A 20,605-nucleotide genomic window follows, 5' to 3' on the forward strand; every position below is an offset into this window, starting at 1 on the left:
AAGTCCCCTACAATGCTTGTGTTACTGTCAATTTACCATTTTATGGCTGTTAGCATTTTCCTTATGTCTTGAGGTGCTCTTAAGTTGGGTGCATAAATATTTACAATTGTTATATCTTCTTTTTGGATCGATCCCTTGATCATTATGTATTGTCCTTCTTTGTCACTTGTAATAGTCTTTATTTAAAAGTTTATTTTTTCTGATATGAGAATTGCTACTCCAGCTTTCTTTTCATTTCCATTTGCATGGAATGTCTTTTTCCATCCCCTCACTTTTGGTCTGTATGCGTTCCTAGGTCTGAAGTGGATCTTTTGTAGAGAGCATATATACGGGTCTTGTTTTTGTACCCATTTAGCCAGTCTATGTCTTTTGGTAGGAACATTTAATGCATTTATATTTAAGGTAGTTATATGTATGTTCCTATTACCATTTTCTTTAATTGTTTTGGGTTTGTTATTGTAGGTCTTTTCCTTCTCTTGTGTTTCCTGCCTAGAGTAGTTCCTGTAGCATTTGTTGTAAAGCTCGTTTGATAGTGATGATTTCTCTTAGCTTTTGCTTGTCTGTAATGGTTTCAATTTCTCCATCGAACCTGAATGAGATCCTCGCTGGGCAGAGTAATCTTGGTTGTAGGTTTTTCCCTTTCATCACTTTAAATAAGTCCTGCCACTCCCTTCTGGCTTGCTGAGTTTCTGCTGAAAAATCAGCTGTTATCCTTATGAGGATTCCCTTGTATGTTATTTTTCCCTTGCTGCTTTATTTTTCTTTGTATTTAATTTTTTATAGTTTGGTTAATATGTGTCTTGCTGTTTTTCTCCTTGGATTTATCCTCTGCGGGACTCTCTGTGCTTCCTGGACTTGACTATTTCCTTTCCCATATTAGGGAAGTTTTCAACTATAATCTCTTCAAATACTTTCTCAGTCCCTTTGTTTTTCTCTTCTTCTTCTGAGACCCCCATAATTCCAATGTTGGTGCACTTAATGTTGTCCCAGAGGTCTCAGAGACTGTCCTCAATTCTTTTCATTCTTTTTTCTTTATTCTTCTCTGCAGTAGTTAATTCCACTATATTATCTTCCAGGTCACTTATCTGTTCTTCTGCCTCAGTTATTCTGCTATTGATTCCTTCTAGAGAATTTTTAATTTCATTTATCATTTTGTTCATCATTGTTTTTTGCTCTTTAGTTCTTCTGTGTCCTTGATAAATGTTTCTTGTATTTTCTCCATTCTATTTCCAAGATTTTGGATCATCTTTACTATCATTACTCTGAATTCTTTTTCAGGTAGACTGCCTATTTCCTCTTCATTTGTTTGGTCTGGTGGGTTTTTACCTTACTCCTTCATCTGCTGTGTATTTGTCTTTCTTCTCATTTTTCTTAACTTGACTGTTTTTGGGGGTCTCCTTTTCCCAGGCTTCAGGTTCATAGTTCCCGTTGCTTTTGATGTCTGCCCTCAGTGGATAAGCTTGGTTCAGTGGGTTGTGTAGGCTTCCTGTTGGAGGGGACTGGTCCCTGTGTTCTGGTGGATGAGGCTGGATCTTGTCTTTCTGGTGGGCAGGACCCCATCCACTGGTGTGTTTATGGTGTATGTTACCTTATTATGATTTTAGGCAGCTTCTCTGCTAATGGGTGAGGTTGTGTTCCTGTCTTGCTAGTTGCTTGGCATAGGGTGTTCAGTGCTGTAGCTTGCTGGTCGTTCAGTGGAGCTGGGTCTTAGTACTGAGATGGAGATCTCTGGGAGAGATTTCGCCTTTTGATATTATACAGAGATGGGAGGTATCTGGTGGACCAATATCCTGAGCTCAGCTCTCCCACCTCAGAGGCACAGGCCTGACACCTGGTCAGAGCACCAAGACCCTGTCAGGCACACAGCTCAGAAGAAAAGGGAGAAAAAAGAAAGAAAGAACGAAGAGAGAAGGAGAGAAAGAAAAGAAAAGAAAGTTATTAAAATAATTTTTAATTATTAAAAATTAAAAAATTAACAGGTAATTTAAAAAAAGAAAACAAGAAAGAAGGGAGCAACCAAACCCAAAAACAAATCCACCAATGATAACAAGCACTAAAAACTACACACACACAAAAAAAAAGGGCAGACAGAGCCCAGGACAAATGGTAAAAGCAGAGCTATACAGACAAAATCACACAAAGAACCATACACATACACACTCATGAAAAGAGAAAAAGGAAAAAATATATATATATAAAAACAAAAGGAAGAGACCAACCAAATCAATAAACAAATCTACCAATGGTAATAAACTATAAATACTAAACTAAGATAAACATAAAACCAGAAACAAATTAGATGCAGAAAGAAAACTCCAAGTCTACAGTTGCTCCCAAAGTTCACCACCTCTATTTTGGGATGATTCCTTGTCTATTCAGGTATTCCAGAGATGCAGGGTACATCAAGTTGATTTTGAAGATTTAATCCACTGCTCCTGAGGCTGCTGGGGGAGATTTCCCTTTCTCTTCTTTGTTCTCACAGCTCCTGGGGTTCAGCTTTGGATTTGGCCCCGCCTCTGCATGTAGGTCACCTGAGGGCATCAGTTCTTTGCTCAGACAGGATGGGGTTAAAGGAGCAGCTGATTAAGGGGCTCTGCCTCACTCAAGCCAGGGGGAGGGAGGGGTACAGAATGCGGTGCGAGCCTGCAGTGGCAGAGGCTGGCGTGATGTTGCACCAGCCTGAGGCACGCCGTGTGTCTTCTTGGGGAAGTTGTCCCTGGATCACAGGACCCTGGCAGTGGCGGGCTGCACAGCCACCTGGGAGGGGAGGTGTGGATAGTGATCTGTGCTTGCACACAGGTTTCCTGGTGGCTTCAGCAGCAGTCAGCGTTTCATGCCTGCCTCTGGTGTCCACACTGATAGCTGAGGCTCACGCCCATCTCTGGAGTTCGTTTAGGCAGTGATCTGAATCCCCTCTCCTCGCACACCCCAAAACAATGGTATCTTGCCTCTTCAGCAGCTGCAGACTTTTCCCGGACTCCCTCCCGGCTAGCCGTGGTACACTAACCCCCTGTAGGCTGTGTTCACGCTGCCAACCCCAGTCCTCTCCCTGTGCTCCTACCGAAGCCCGAGCCTCAGCTCCCAGCCCCGCCCACCCCAGCGGGTGAGCAGATAAGCCTCTCGGGCTGGTGAGTGCTTGTCGGCACTGATCCTCTGTGTGGGAATCTCTCTGCTTTGCCCTCCGCACCCCTGTTGCTGTGCTCTCCTCCGTGGCTCCGAAGCTTTCCCCTTCCACCACCCACTGTCTCCCGCCCATGAAGGGGCTTCCTAGTTTGTGGAAACCTTTCCTCCTTCACAGCGCCCTCCCACTGCTGCAGGTCCCATCCCTATTCTTTTGTCTCTGTTTTTTCTTTTCTCTTTTGCCCTACCCAGGTATGTGGGGAGTTTCTTGCTTTTGGGGAAGTCTGAGGTCTTCTGCCAGCATTCAGTAGGTGTTCTGTAGGAGTTGTTCCACATGTAGATGTATTTCTGATGTATTTGTGGGATGGAAGGTCCTCTCCTCGTCTTACTCCTCCGCCATCTTGAAGGTCTCTCTAAACTGGCTATTTTGTAAGCCAAAGTATAACAGTGTTATCAGTTGGATCACTCTTTGGCAACAATTACTTATCAAAAGAAAGTAAACTTTTGTAGTTACTCCACCCTTCACTTACCCCATCCTAGAACCATCTAAGCACCCTTCTCCAAACACACACACTCACATAATTACACTCACACACAAACACACAAATACACATATACACAGCTTTTTTGTCTCCAATGCAATCAAGTTTCAGGGATAAGAAAACTGAAGATGGTGCAAAGTTAATTGTGACATTTTTTCCTATGAGAAGACACTACTGTAAACTGTAAGGACCTTACATCTTTCAACAAAAAAAAGAGCTTGAACTTTTAAAAGTCAACATGCTGCAAAAAAAAAAAAAAAGTGGTGAGTGAAAAACAACTACTTGCAAAGTAAATTACTTTTCCTATGGATTTTTACTGCTGAAATATAACAATGATCTCATGCTTCATCAAAAGAAAAAGAGGAAACACCCCAAGTAGAATGACTAAACTGAGCTGAAAACTTTGGGAAGAGAAAAGTTAACCATTAGATGCCAACCTCGTAACCTCTAGAGGGTTGCACTCCACCAGCAGCTCAGGGCTTTGTACTTTTCCTTAGTAGATTTTTTCCTAATTCTAAAAGTTATCATTTTCCTTCTCTCTGCCCCTCAATGTTCTTCAGTCTGCAAAACTTGGAGATGTCTCCTATTTCTGGACCAGACTATACTCTGAATCTTCTGATTGCAGGGAAATAAAAATGTCAGCATTCCAAAAGACACAGTCTACCCAGGGTTCCAATTCTCCTTTATTCTCTGTGAAATATAAAGCTCAAGTGTACTGACAATTATTAAAGCTGTATGATGTGGATATCACATTAATTATATTATTCTCTCTACTACTATGTATGTTTGAAATCTTTCATAATACAATTCAAAAATTCAAGGCCCAAACAATTTCCAGGTATTTCTTACTCTGCTTCCAGGCTTCTACCAACAGGAAGGAATTCCAAGTTGTCTAGATGGTCCTGAACTCCAGAAGTAGCATCATACATTTGATGATTGGAGAGCAGAGAAGAGAGGGGATTTTGCCTATATCCATTCATGCAGGGAATACTGCTCAAATAAAAACAAATGGATGGGGCTGTTCTGACCCATTAATTACTTTTCCCAGGGCTAATTAGAATTTACTTTTGTCTCGTTTATCTTAGAGAAGAACAAGTATCTCCCTAATCCATACATAATAAAAGAACAGATTCATTATTTCAAAATGCTGCAAATCACGTTACCTTACAAGGTGATAGACACTGCCAAAGGCCTGGTTACTGTGCAGTCTGTATAATCAGAAACATCTGATATTGAAAACTGATTTCAAACACATTCTAACTGCCTGCTTTTTCTCTCCCACATGGCCCTAATTTTATGTCTCACAATTATCTTTCCTCCACTCCCCATTGCGTATTCTGTCTCACCTACCAGGACCTCTTACCTCCCCAGCATTTTACAATTGTTCTTGCCTCTCTCCAGCCTTTATTATTTATTGATATTGATATCCTCATTTTTGGCTACAAAGAGGCAGTGAAGAATGTATCCAGGTTGGATCACATCTCACCCTCTCCATGGCCATCACCCTGATTCAAGCTACCATTTTATCAGGCCTGGATTATTGTAGTAGCCTCCTAATTGGTCCCTCTGCCTCTGACTTTGACCCTCTGCAGTCCATCGGTCAGAGTGATACTGTTAAATTTCTGAGCCAGATTACTGCTCTGCTCAAACCTGAAGATGCCACCTATCTCTGGACCAGATACACATGTGGCTACTAATTAAGTTTCTTTAGGTCTTTATTCAAAAAATACTTTCTCAGTGAGGCCTTCTCTGGCTGCCCTAACTAAAGTTTCAGTAACACCCAAGAGTATCTTATTTCCCTGATTGTTTTCCTCTCCTTAGCATTTATCACAATCTGACATAACATATATTTCACTCATTTATCTTATTTATTGTCTGTATTCCTCACAGTATGTAAACTCCATAAGGGCAAAGATTTTTGTCTATGTTGTTCATTAGTATATCCCTAGCACCTAACAGACTACCTATTATAGAGTAAGTGCTCGATTAGTATTTGTCGGCTAAATGAATGAATCTGAAACCACAGTAGGTACATATATATGTCTCTGTGGGTGTGTGTTGGTGTTGGTGGGACTGTAGGTTGAAGGATAGGGTAGGAAGTAGTATTATATCATCTTCTTCCTATAATCAGACCATTATAAATTCTCCCATTTAACAACTCTTTTTTTTCTCATTCTTGCCCTTTAACCACTAATCACATAATAAGATCATCTGCCAAGTTTTCCTTCTAGTACCACTGCCACTGTCCTAATTCAGGTCCTCATACCTCATGCCTAAACTGTAGCAAGAGTCTTCCACTTACTCTCCCCAATGTCCATCCCACTGTCAAACCACTCTTCAGGAAGTCTGGTACTCAGCAAGCACTCAGAGGTAATGCTTTCTGAGGCCCCTCAAAGCTTGTGCTATGTGCAATGGGCCTAGGGTTGCAGAAGTAGAGTTATGGTACATGAGGCTCAGAGAGAAGGAGGGTAGACACAGCTAGATTTCTTATGAAGTTCAGAGATGGATTATCCTTGAAGAAAGAAGAAAGACAGAGACAGGCTGAAGAAGAAAACAGCTAGCTCAATTTCCCAGACACAATGGTAAGCACTTAAATGAGAGAAAAAATGTAGGAAAGAACTATACAGCTAAATATAAGATTCAAGCTTCAATATTCTCCTCAAAACTTGTGGAGTGTATAGGTAACATCATCTGAAAATTCAAGCTAATGTGCTATGAAACAAGAGTGTCTCTTTCTTCCTCTGAGTTGTGTTCTTTGAAAAGATTCATTTTGTGAAGTTGGCTTGGAGATTGAATTTATGTTAAACTGTGCTTTACTTGTCATGTGTATGTATGTACTTATTTGCATACATACATGTGACCATTGTATATATTGAGAAAGAAAAAGAGAGAAAGAGATAGAATTTGTGTTTTTTTTTTTTAAAAACATCTTTATTGGGGTATAATTGCTTTACAATGGTGTGTTAGTTTCGGCGTTATAACAAAGTGAATCAGCTATACATATACAAATTTTCCCATATGTCTTCCCTCTTGCATCTCCCTCCCTCCCACTCTCCCCATCCCACCCCTCCAGGCCGTCACAAAGCACCGAGCTAATATCCCTGTGCCTTGCGGCTGCTTCCCCCTAGCTATCTACCTTACTACGTTTGTTAGTGTGTATATGTCCATGACTCTCTCTCGCCCTGTCAAAACTCACCCTTCCCCCTCCTCATATCCTCAAGTCCTTTCTCCAGCAGGTCTGCGTCTTTATTCCTGTCTTACCCCTAGGTTCTTCATGACATTTTTTTCCTTAAATTCCATATATATGTGTTAGCATACAGTATTTGTCTTTTTCTTTCTGACTTACTTCACTCTGTATGACAGACTCCAGGTCTATCCATCTCATTACAAATAGCTCAATTTCATTTCTTTTTAAGGCTGAGTAATATTCCATTGTGTATATGTGCCACATCTTCTTTATCCATTCATCCGATGATGGGCGCTTAGGTTGTTTCCATCTCTGGGCTATTGTAAATAGAGCTGCAATGAACATTTTGGTACATGACTCTTTTTGAATTTTGGTTTTCTCAGGGTATATGCCCAGTAGTGGGATTGCTGGGTCATATGGTAATTCTATTTGTAGTTTTTTAAGGAACCTCCATACTGTTCTCCATAGTGGCTGAACCAATTCACATTCCCACCAGCAGTGCAAGAGTGTCCCCTTTTCTCCACACCCTCTCCAGCATTTATTGTTTCTAGATTTTTTGATGATGGCCATTCTGACTGGTGTGAGATGATATCTCATTGTAGTTTTGATTTGCATTTCTCTAATGATTAATGATGTTGAGCATTCTTTCATGTGTTTGTTGGCATTCTGTATATCTTCTTTGGAGAAATGTCTATTTAGGTCTTCTGCCCATTTTTGGATGGGGTTGTTTGTTTTTTTGTTATTGAGCTGCATGAGCTCCTTGTAAATTTTGGAGATTAATCCTTTGTCAGTTGCTTCATTTGCAAATGTTTTCTCCCATTCTGAGGGTTGTCTTTTGGTCTTGGTTATGGTTTCCTTTGCTGTGCAAAAGCTTTGAAGTTTCATTAGGTCCCATTTGTTTATTTTTGTTTTTATTTCCATTACTCTAGGAGGTGGGTCAGAAAGGATCTTGCTGTGATTAATGTCATAGAATGTTCTTCCTATGTTTTCCTCTAAGAGTTTGATAGTTTCTGGCCTTACATTTAGGTCATTAATCCATTTTGAGCTTATTTTTGTGTATGGTGTTAGGGAGTGATCTAATCTCATACTTTTACATGTACCTGTCCAGTTTTCCCAGCACCATTTATTGAAGAGGCTGTCCTTTCTCCACTGTACATTCCTGCCTCCTTTATCAAAGATAAGGTGTCCATATGTGCGTGGGTTTATCTCTGGGCTTTCTATCCTGTTCCACTGATCTATCTTTCTGCTTTTGTGCCAGTACCATACTGTCTTGATTACTGTTGCTTTGTAATATAGTCTGAAGTCAGGGAGCCTGATTCCTCCAGCTCCTTTTTTCGTTCTCAAGATTGCTTTGGCTATTCGGGGTCATTTGTGTTTCCATACAAATTGCGAAATTTTTTGTTCTAGTTCTGTGAAAAATGCCAGTGGTACTTTGATAGGGATTGCATTGAATCTGTAGATTGCTTTGGGTAGTAGAGTCATTTTCACAATGTTGATTCTTCCCATCCAAGAACATGGTATATCTCTCCACCTATTTGTATCATCTTTAATTTCTTTCATCAGTGTCATAATTTTCTGCATCCAGGTCTTTCGTCTCCTTAGGTAGGTTTATTCCTAGATATTTTATTCTTTTTGTTGCAATGGTAAATGGGAGTGCTTTCTTGATTTCACTTTCAGATTTTTCATCATTAGTATATAGGAATGCCAGAGATTTCTGTGCATTAATTTTGTATCCTGCTACTTTACCAAATTCATTGATTAGCTCTAGTAGTTTTCTGGTAGCATCTTTAGGATTCTCTATGTATAGTATCATGTCATCTGCAAACAGTGACAGCTTTACTTCTTCTTTTCCGATTTGGATTCCTTTTATTTCCTTTTCTTCTCTGATTGCTGTGGCTAAAACTTCCAAAACTATGTTGAATAAGAGTGGTGAGAGTGGGCAACCTTGTCTTGTTCCTGATCTTAGTGGAAATGCTTTCAGTTTTTCACCATTGAGGATGATGTTTGCTGTGGGCTTCTCATATATGGCCCTTATTATGTTGAGGAAAGTTCCCTCTATGCCTACTTTCTGGAGGGTTTTTATCATAAATGGGTGTTGAATTTTGTCGAAAGCTTTCTCTGCATCTATTGAGATGATCATATGGTTTTTCTCCTTCAATTAGTTAATATGGTTTATCACATTGATAGATTTGCGTATATTGAAGAATCCTTGCATTCCTGGAATAAACCCCACTTGATCATGGTGTATGATCCTTTTAATGTGCTGTTGGATTCTGTTTGCTAGTATTTTGTTGAGGATTTTTGCATCTATGTTCATCAGTGATATTGGCCTGTAGTTTTCTTTCTTTGTGACATCCTTGTCTGGTTTTGGTATCAAGGTGATGGTGGCCTCGTAGAAGGAATTTGGGAGTGTTCCTCCCTCTGCTATATTTTGGAAGAGTTCGAGAAGGAAAGGTGTTAGCTCTTCTCTAAACGTTTCATAGAATTCACCTCTGAAGCCATCTGGTCCTGGGCTTTTGTTTGTTGGAAGATTTTTAATCACAGTTTCAATTTCAGTGCTTGTGATTGGTCTGTTCATATTTTCTATTTCTTCCTGATTCAGTCTTGGCAGGTTGTGCATTTCTAAGAATTTCTCCATTTCTTCCAGATTGTCCATTTTATTGGCATAGAGTTGCTTGTAGTAATCTCTCATGATTTTTTTTATTTCTGCAGTGTCAGTTGTTACTTCTCCTTTTTCATTTCTAATTCTATTGATTTGAGTCTTCTCCCTTTCTTTCTTGATGATTGATGAGTCTGGCTAGTGGTTTATCTATTTTGTTTATCTTCTCAAAGATCCAGCTTTTAGTTTTATTGATCTTTGCTATCGTTTCCTTCATTTCTTTTTCATTTATTTCTGATCTGATTTTTATGATTTCTTTCCTTCTGATAGCTTTGGGGCTTTTTTGTTCTTCTTTCTCTAATTGCTTGAGGTGCAAGGTTAGGTTGTTTATTCGAGATGTTTCCTGCTTCTTAAGGTGGGCTTGTATTGCTATAAACTTCCCCCTTAGAACTGCTTTTGCTGCATCCCATAGGTTTTGGGTCGTTGTGTCTCCATTGTCATTTGTTTCTAGGTATTTTTTTATTTCCTCTTTGATTTCTTCAGTGATCACTTCATTATTAAGTAGTGTATTGTTTAGCCTCCATGTGTTTGTATTTTTTACAGATCTTTTCCTGTAATTGATATCTAGTCTCATGGCGTTGTGGTCAGAAAAGATACTTGATACAATTTCAGTTTTCTTAAATTTACCAAGGCTTGATTTGTGACCCAAGATATGATCTATCCTGGAGAATGTTCCATGAGCACTTGAGAAAAATGTGTATTCTGTTGTTTTTGGATGGAGTGTCCTATAAATATCAATTAAGTCCATCTTGTTTAATGTATCATTTAAAGGTTGTGTTTCCTTATTTATTTTCATTTTGGATGATCTGTCCATGGGTGAAAGTGGGGTGTTAAAGTACCCTACTATGAATGTGTTACTGTCGATCTCCCCTTTTATGGCTGTTAGTATTTGCCTTATGTATTGAGGTGCTCCTATGTTGGGTGCATAAATATTTACAATTGTTATATCTTCTTCTTGGATCGATCCCTTGATCATTATGTAGTGTCCTTCTTTGTCCCTTTTAATAGTCCTTATTTTAAAGTCTATTTTGTCTGATATGAGAATTGCTACTCCAGCTTTCTTTTGGTTTCCATTTGCATGGAATATCTTTTTCCATCCCCTTACTTTCAGTCTGTATGTGTCTCTAGGTCTGAAGTGGGTCTCTTGTAGACAGCATATATATAAGGGTCTTGTTTTTGTATCCATTCAGCCAATCTGTGTCTTTTGGTGGGAGCATTTAGTCCATTTACATTTAAGGTAATTATCGATATGTATGTTCCTATTCCCATTTTCTATATTGTTTTGGGTTCGTTACTGTAGGTCGTTTCCTTCTCTTGTGTTTCTTGTTTAGAGAAGTTCCTTTACCATTTGTTGTAAAGCTGGTTTGGTGGTGCTGAACTCTCTCAGCTTTTGCTTGTCTGTAAAGGTTTTAATTTCTCCATCAAATCTGAATGAGATCCTTGCTGGGTAGAGTAGTCTTGGTTGCAGGTTTTTCTCCTTCATCACTTTCAGTATGTCCTGCCACTCCCTTCTGGCTTGTAGGGTTTCTGCTGAGAGATCAGCTGTTAACCTTATGGGGATTCCCTTGTGTGTTATTTGTTGTTTTTTCCCTTGCTGCTTTTAATATGCTTTCTTTGTATTTAATTTTTGACAGTTTGATTAATATGTGTCTTGGCGTATTTCTCCTTGTATTTATCCTGTATGGGACTCTCTGTGCTTCCTGGACTTGATTAACTATTTCCTTTCCCATATTAGGGAAGTTTTCAACTATAATCTCTTCAAATATTTTCTCAGTCCCTTTCTTTCTTTCTTCTTCTTCTGGAACCCGTATAATTCGAATGTTGGTGCGTTTAATGTTGTCCCAGAGGTCTCTGAGACTGTCCTCAGTTCTTTTCATTCTTTTTTCTTTATTCTGCTCTGCAGTAGTTATTTCCACTACTTTATCTTCCAGGTCACTTATCCGTTCTTCTGCCTCAGTTATTCTGCTATTGATCCTATCTAGAGTACTTTTAATTTCATTTATTGCATTGTTCATTGTTGCTTGTTTCATCTTTAGTTCTTGTAGGTCCTTGTTAATGTTTCTTGCATTTTGTCCATTCTACTTCCAAGATTTCGGATCATCCTGACTATCATTATTCTGAATTCTTTTTCAGGTAGATTGCCTATTTCCTCTTCATTTGTTAGGTCTGGTGTGTTTTTATCTTGCTCCTTCATCTGCTGTGTGTTTTTCTGTCTTCTCATTTTGCTTATCTTACTGTGTTTGGGGTCTCCTTTTTGCAGGCTGCACGTTCGTAGTTCCCGTTGTTTTTGATGTCTGTCTCCAGTGGCTAAGGTTGTTTCAGTGGGTTGTGTAGGCTTCCTGGTGGAGGGGACTAGTGCCTGTGTTGTGCTGGATGAGGCTGGATCTTGTCTCTCTAGTGGGCAGGTTCACGTCTGGTGGTGTGTTTTGGGGTGTCTGTGGCCTTATTATGATTTTAGGCAGCCTCTCTGCTAATGGGTGGGGTTGTGTTCCTGTCTTGCTAGTTGTTTGGCATAGGTTGTCCAGCACTGTGGCTTGCTGGTCGTTGAGTGAAGCTGGGTGCTGGTGTTAAGATGGAGGTCTCTGGGAGATTTCCACCGTTTAATATTATGTGGAGCTGGGAGGTCTCTTGTTGACCAGTGTCCTGAAGTTGGCTCTCCTACCTCAGAGGCAGAGCCCTGACTCCTGGGCTGGAGCACCAAGAGCCTTTCATCCACACGGCTCAGAATAAAAGGGAGAAAAAGTAGAGAGAATTGGTAGAAGTATGAGGAAAGAAAGAGGGAAAGGAGGAAAGGAAGGAAGGAAGAAAGAAGCAAAGAAGGAAAGAAAGGAGGGAGGGAGGGAGGGAGGAAGGAAGGAAGGAGGGAAAGAAGGAAAAAAGACAGAAAGAAAGAAGATACAGTAAAAATAAAATAAAGTATAATATAGTTATTGAATTAAAAAATATTTAGAAAAAAAAAAAGGGATGGATAGAACCTTAGGACAAATGTTGGAAGCAAAGCTATACAGAGAAAATCTTACACAGAAGCATACACATACACATTCACAAAAAGAGGTAAAGGGGGAAAAATCATAAATCTTGCTCTCAGAGACCACCTCCTCAATTTGGGGTGATTCGTTGTCTAAAGGAGGGAAGGAAGGAAGGAAAGAAAGAAAGAACGAAGGTAAAGTATAATAAAGTTATTACAATTAAACTTAATTATTAAGAAAAAGAATTTTTTAAAAAAAATCATGGACGGATAGAGCCCTAGGACAAATGGTGGAAGCAAGAGTATACAGACAAGATCTCACACAGAAGCATACACGTACACATTCACAAACAGAGGAAAAGGGAAAAAAAATCATAGATCTCGCTCCTAAATTCCACCTCTTCAATTTGGTATCATTCCTTGTCTATTCAGGTATTCCACAGATGCAGGGTATATGAAGTTGATTGTGGAGCTTTAATCCGCTGCTTCTGTGGCTGCTGGGAGAGATTTCCCTTTCTCTTCTTTGTTCTCACAGCTCACAGGAGCTCAGCTTTGGATTTGGCCCTGCCTCTGCGTGTAGGTCACTGGAGGGCGTCTGTTTTTTCACTCAGACAGGACGGGGTTAAAGGAGCCGCTGATTCGGGGCCTCCGGCTCACTCAGGCCGGGGGTTGGGGGATGGGGGAAGGAGGGGCACTGCGTGCGGGGCGTGCCTGCGGCGGCAGAGGCGGCGTGACGTTGCGGCAGAGGCCGGCGTGACGTTGCACCAGCCTGAGGCCCGCCGTGCGTTGTCCCGGGGAAGTTGTCCCTGGATCCCGGGAACCTGGCAGTGGCGGGCTGCACAGGCTCCGCGGAAGAGGGGTGTGGAGAGTGACCTGTGCTCGCACACAGGCCCCTTCGTGGCGGCAGCAGCAGCCTTAGCGTCTCCCGCCCATCTCTGGGGTCCGCGGTTTTAGCCACGGCTCGCGCCCGTCTCTGGGGTTTGCGCTTTCAGCCGCGGCTCGCGCCTGTCTCTGGAGTTTGCGCTTTTAGCCGCGGCTCGCCCCCATCTCTGGGGTTCGCGCTTTTAGCCGCGGCTCGCGCCCGTCTCTAGAGATCCTTTAAGCAGCGCTCTTAAACCCCTCTCCTCGCGCACCAGGAAACAAAGAGCGAAGAAAAAGTCTCTTGCCTCTTCGGCAGGTGCAGGCTTTTCCCCGAACTCCCTCCCGGCTAGTCGTGGTGCACTAACCCCTTCAGGCTATGTTCAAGCCGCCAACCCCAGTCCTCTCCCTGAGCTCCGTCCAAAACCGAAACCCGAGCCTCAGCTCGCAGCCCCGCCCGCCCCGGCGGGTGAGCAGACAAGTCTCTCGGGTTGGTGAGTGCCGGTTGGCACCGATCGTCTGTGCAGGAATCTCCCCGCTTTGCCCTCCGCACCCGTCACTGTGCACTACTCCGCGGTCCTGAAACTCCCCCCTCCACCTCCCGCAGTCTCCGCCCGCGGAGGGGCTTCCTAGTGTGTGGAAACTTTTCCTCCTTCACAGCTCCCTCCCACTGGTGCAGGTGCCGTCCTTATTCTCTTGTCTCTGTTTTTTCTTTTTTTCTTTTGCCCTACCCAGGTACGTGGGGAGTTGCTTGCCTTTTGGGAGGTCTGAGGTCTTCTGCCAGCCTTCAGTAGGTGTTCTGTAGGAGTTGTTCCACGTGTGGATGTATTTCTGGTGTATCCGTGGGGAGGAAGGCCTAGAATTTGTTTTGATTGGGGTTTTTTCTCTCTTTAGTGATCGTGAAAATTATTTTCTAGCTCATTGCTTGCTAATCGAGGTTAGATAAACACTTCAGTTGTACTACAAGGGGAAGAAATATAGAAAATAAGAAGTATGACATATAAAGGGGACACTGGTATGGAGCTTCTCAAGATCTGGGCCTATGAGTAAGGCACTGTATGATATGGAAATATCTCTAGTTAGAGCGCTTACTACTCGGGATTGGGGATGAGTTGCTCTGCATGTGAAAACAGGGGGATCTTTGGGGAATGCACAAAGTCCTGGGAATTGTAAACAAAAGTACTTGTACACACCACTACAACAGTAAAGTTTAGTAGTTGCAACAGAGATCATCCAGCCTACGAAAGCTAAAATATATACCGTATGTTCCTTTACAGAAGAAGTTTGCTGATCATTGGCATACAGAGTTGAATAGAAAATATCTGAGTGCATTGCAGGTAACAAGGATAATTGTTTGTGGAATGCTTGTTTTAGTTATGTGTGTGTGTGATACTGAGTCATCATGCAAAATGCATTTCTTACTATGGGGAGCAATCCCCCCAAATTGAAAAGCACTCTTGTCCATATTAAGGAGTTTGGACTTCATCTTAAGAAAATCATTGACAGGTTTTAAGCAGAGTTGTGACTTAACCAGCATTTTGTTTTAGCACTATCTTTCTGGCTACAGTGTGAAGAATGTGATAAATAGAGGCAGGGTGGATGAGAGGAGGCAAATTCGGAGACTATTTCAGCCATTCAGATGAGGGATGCTGTGGCCTGGATCACAGTGGTGGCAGAGGAAAGCTTATCAGATATTTGGGGAAAAGCTCCTCTGTATTAATTTGGGGACATAAAATGCCTCTGTCTTGGTCTCTGACACTCCATATTTTTCTGCTAAAAGGAAAAAAAATGAATGCTAGAACAGTGTTGGTAAAACATCTCCATGCATAGCATTCCCTGTAACTCAATTCTGACATCCAAAATCCTAAAGAACTATATCCCAGACTAAGTTCTGGACCACTGAGGGAAACTGGACAAGATCATTTCAATAACAGGAATTTTAAAATAGGTTTGTCTTTAAATTCTTTATATCAAGGCCTCCTTTTGGGGAACCTGGTATATTCATTACTAGAAACTTCATGCGTGTAATTGGGATCATTCCTCTCCTCCCTTCCCATTTTTCTTTGTCTGGCTTCACTTCCTAGTTTAGCTCCGTGTTAAGGCCCTTGCTGACTAAGAAGGACCAGATTAAGGGACTTTGGGGGCCTATCAACACCTCTTCCACCCCACTTGAACAATGAGGCAGGCATGGGAACAAATTCCTAGGCCTCTGGTGGCCAAGTGTTCACAACTAGTGCAGCCACTTTTCTCAGCTAATTTTTTTACACCTTGATATCTTTCTTTGCAATAGCCTGGGTTTCAATTTCTTTTCAAGCATGCCACCCATCCCCACCCTCACTACCACCCTGTTTTAGCCTTCAACCTACCTCACTTTCAATCAACTTTTTGGACCTAAAAAAGTCACCAAGGCCTGTTGTGAACATATATTGGGATCGACTCCAGCTGTGCTGACCTGTAACACACATGAATACATCCTTGACAGATTGCTTGAAACCCAGAGAGACAGATGAACATAGGGTTACCAGACCTTCATTTCATGGGCTGTTTACTAGCTCGTGTGCACAAACTCTAAAAGGAGCCATAGTTGTGTCGTGCATGACTAATGCAACTTGAAAGGCAGGTACTGGCTATAGAAGGAGTAGGGAGTTGCCTATGAGGCTGATCAAAAGCCCCCAGCTTAAAAATCCCACTGCTGCAATCACTTCTTTGGACCATGACACTGAGTTCACAAAAATCTCAGTTAAAATGTCAATATGTTTTTCAGATTGATAAATGCCTTAAAATATTAGCATCCATTGTTATTACTCTAGTAAGGAAGAACTTACCAGGTTGATTATTTGTCCCTTAAGAGTAGTTGAGAAGAGTAATAACTTCTAAGTAGATAGACATGGTTTTGAATTGTAGCTCTGCTACTTAGTAATTGTGTGACCTTGGGCAAGTCTCCTAAGCTCTCTAAGCCTCAATTTATTTGTGTATAAAATGGAGATAGCATCATCTACTACATAAAGTTGCTGTGAGGATAAAATGAGATGATGTTTGTAAAACATCTGGTACATAATAGGTGCTCAATAAACATTTGACTCCCTTAAACCCTAGCAGAGAAAAACCATAGAAGAGATTGGATTCAGATAAATTTTAGAGATAAAGTAGAGAGGGAAGTAGGGAGACCCTTACAAGAGAGATGAGACCTCTGGTTGGGGAGACGGGGTATACTTGAAAACCTAGAGAGCTAAAAGAAATTCAGGCTTTGGGCACCTGAGGAAAGTCAAGACGCAAAAACACACAGAAAAGGAGAGTAGGGAAGTGTTGGGACCATTAGCCCAGCTCCCGCCTCACTTCTGGGCAGAAACAGCAGGTGTTCCTAACAGGGCCCAATGGACTCCCTGCAGTGCACTGATCCTTGAGAGAGTGGGATGGGGTTATGGCCAGTGAGCCAGGAATTGCATGTAATGGTGAGAATCTTGTATCACTTCCCACCTATCCTCCTTCTCCACCTCAAAAACACATGAAAGAATGCTCAACATCATTAATCATTAGGGAAATGCAAATCAAAACTACAATGAGATATCATCTCACACCAGTCAGAATGGCCATCATCAAAAAATCTAGAAACAATAAATTCTGAAGAGGGTGTGGAAAAAAGGGAACACTCCTGCACTGCTGGTGGGAATGTGAATTGGTGCAGCCATTATGGAGAACAGTATGGAGGTTCCTTAAAAACCTACAAATAGAACTACCATATGACCCAGCAATCCCACTACTGGGCATATACCCTGAGAAAACCATAATTCAAAAAGAGTCATGTACCAAAATGTTCATTGCAGCTCTATATACAATAGCTCGGTGATGGAAACAACCTAAGTGTCCACCATTGGATGAATGGATAAAGAAGATGTGGCACATATATACAATGGAATATTACTCAGCCATAAAAAGAAACGAAATTGAGTTATTTGTAGTGAGGTGGATGGACCTAAAGTCTGTCATACAGAGTGAAGTAAGTCAGAAAGAGAAAAACAAATACTGTATGCTAACACATATATATGGAATCTAAAAAAAAAAAATAGTTCTGAAGAACCTAGGGGCAGGACAGGAATAAAGACACAGACATTGATTGACATGTATACACTGATGTGTATAAAATTGATGACTAATAATGACCTGCTGTATAAAAAAATAAATAAAATTCAAAAATTCAAAAAAAAAAGATGCAGACGTAGAGAATGGACTTGAGGACATGGGGAAGGGGAAGGGTACGCTGGGATGAAGTGAGAGAGTGGCATGGACATATATACACTACCAAATGTAAAATAGATAGCTAGTGGGAAGCAGCTGCATAGCACAGGGAGATCAGCTCAGTGTTTTGTGACCACCTAGAGGGGTGGGATAGGGAGGGTGGGAGGGAGACGCAAGAGGGAGGAGATATGGGGATGTATGTATATGTATAACTGATTCACTTTGTTATAAAGCAGAAACTAACACACCATTGTAAAGCAATTATACCCCAATAAAGATGTTAAAAAAAAAAAAAGCAGTACAAGAATGCAGTGTCAGACATGTGCAACTAGGTCATTTGCCAACATGAAGGAAGTTTAAGGACCCAAAACTCTAAGAGGACACCTCTCTGCTTCCATCCTGGAGAATTTTGTTTTGGGGGTTAAGGGTCTGATCCCCTTACAAGCCGTGGCAGTGCATCCAAGATGCTCCTCTCTCAGGCATAGCTCTACCCCCAAACCAAAATAGTAAAAATGGTTAGTGCTATCTTTGTTCCTGGAGCAGCTGTCACCTCCTATCAGAAAACACCCTCTTAGGCATCAATTCCCAACATGGTTTCTTGACTCCCAACACAGCAAACCAGTGACACATTTGAGGTAAGTCAAAAGCACTCTGTTAACCAAAATGAAGAGGGGATTATTTTAATGATTTGTTTTATTGTGCTTTATAAATTTGAATAGTTTTGAGGTTACGCCTCTAATCTGGTCACTCTCCCATGTTAGGTAGAGGTACATAGTAGTGGTCCATGACCTTGGATATACCTATGTTGCATATGTGAATTCCCTTCATTACATGAGAATTTATTTACTTATTTGTTTATTGCTCATTCTTTGAAGGATCTAATTTTAAAGGAGGAGTTTCCATTTCTTTGGGGACCAAAAAACAAAAGGTAGACGGAAGAGAGTCAAAAAACTTTTCTTTGCCCTCTTAGTGTGGACTAACCCAGAAGCACTCATAATGGCCTTCTAAGACATAATGCCCTCCAAGCAAGTGACAGACCAGCCTCCCTCCAATACACGTTTATGAACATCTGTGAGTCTGTGTGAACATCTGCACCTATACCAGTGTATGTGACTTGCGTGTCCCCCCATGTCCATGTTTGCTTTCTGATGTAACACCTGCTAAACTGCAGCACCAAATAGCTGGCTATTGCAGCTTTAGGGCTAATTCTGGGAAATAAGATGCAATCTCAATTTAATACATGTTGGTAGCAATAACAGGAAGATGGAGATCCGGGGAAGCAGTGGATTTCCTTGAGATCATTTTTTTTTTTAATTGTCCAGAGAGAGTAGGTCATGCTGAAGCAGCTTAGCCTTTAACCACTAAAGGCAGTATTTGGAAATGGCCTGCCATGCTCCCTTTTTTTCCTCTACTCTGATTTTTTTTCCTGCCAGTTGCAGCCAGAATGAATACTTACAGCACAAGTGCTAAATCTCAGAGAATAATAGTTTGGATAAAGAAAGCTTGTCAGGGCTTTCACTGCAGACTTGTTATGTGCAAAGTCAGAGCCTCTCCTGTTGCTTCTTTCAAACCTGAAGGCATCAAAGGGGCAGCCAGGTCATCTTTGTTTTAAACTCTTTATTCCCCCCTGCTGTCAGCCTCTACTATTTCTCACCTTTTTAAAAATTAATTCTTCAGAGAAGACCCACTGTGGAGTTGGCCTGAAATGGTTTATTTTAAAGAAGAGTTTTAGTGCTCTTGTGTAAAGTACCACCCAGGAAAGTTGTTTACCACTCTGGATATGAATGGGTCTCCCTCCTCAGAAAAAGGTATTGACTGGGGTGGGAAGGAGAGAGGTACTAAGGAAATGACTGGAGCCTGGCTGAAGGAAGAATCTCCTCTTAGTTGGAGAGTTGGTGATCATGTGAAATGAAAAAGGCAAAAGAAATCCTTTGGGTCTGAACATCAGTGAGCCCACCAAGGGCTGGTTCCCTCCTGAGCCTTATAGTCACCCTCACACCCCAGCCAACCAACACCCTCCGAGACACATTTCACCAAACAATCATTTTTCCATAATAGCCTTTAATACTAAAATGCATTAAATTTTTGAAGCAGAGAAAACACATTAAGGGGAAAACAGAGAACCACCAGATAAAAGGAAACAATGTGGCAGATAACACCGTCTAAAACATAACTGTAATAATTTAATAAAGCTGCTTTATCATCTTCATAAAATAGAGTGGTGATTCTTTTTTGTCTTTTTTCTTTTTACAATGATTCAATCACTGTGAAAATGTACATAACATACAGATCAGCATATACAACAATTTCATCTTCATATAGTCAGCAACAGAGACTGCTTAATGAGACATACTGTACTTGCATCCCTCTAAATTTCCACCCTGGTTTGACACGTAAACAGTAATAGTGTCATCAGGCTCATTCCCCTCACTAGAGGAGCGAAGGCGTAAGCCTTTTGCAACTAATACCTTAGCATTCAAATAGCACAGGAGGTATTTGTTGCTGAATTTCTAGCTCGAGCTAGTCTGGCTCTTGGTCATTAAAGTCTGTATCCTAGCCTTCCTCAGATGAACGCCAGCCAGTGCCAGTAAAAATCTACTTAACCAGTGCTGTAATGGTGTTAGCTGGTTTGTTTGCTAAGGTTGACAGCAACTTTCAGTTAGTAACAAGGTCATCTTTAATTGCCAACACAGCTGGAGCAACAATCAGCATCATCAGTTTTCCCTAATGACCTACAGTGCTTTCCAATCAAGATCAAGTTTTTGTGGGTTGTTCTTTACCAAGAGCGCCTTACGATATATATTTCAGACAAGGTGGTTGATTTTCTTTGTTTTACAAAAGCAATATGAGTTCTATTGGAAATTAATTCACTTTGCACAACATGTGACCCACAGGCCAATTCCAGCCTCACAAGAAAACAAAGAGAGCTGCAATAACTTCATTAGGACAATGTGTTTTGCTCTGGAATATTTCATATCAATATAAAGCCACCCAGTCCCAGCCCCACCCCCACACATCCCCTTTGAATATTACTT

Source organism: Phocoena sinus, chromosome X, assembly GCF_008692025.1.
Source record: "Phocoena sinus isolate mPhoSin1 chromosome X, mPhoSin1.pri, whole genome shotgun sequence".
Lineage (NCBI taxonomy): Eukaryota > Metazoa > Chordata > Mammalia > Artiodactyla > Phocoenidae > Phocoena > Phocoena sinus.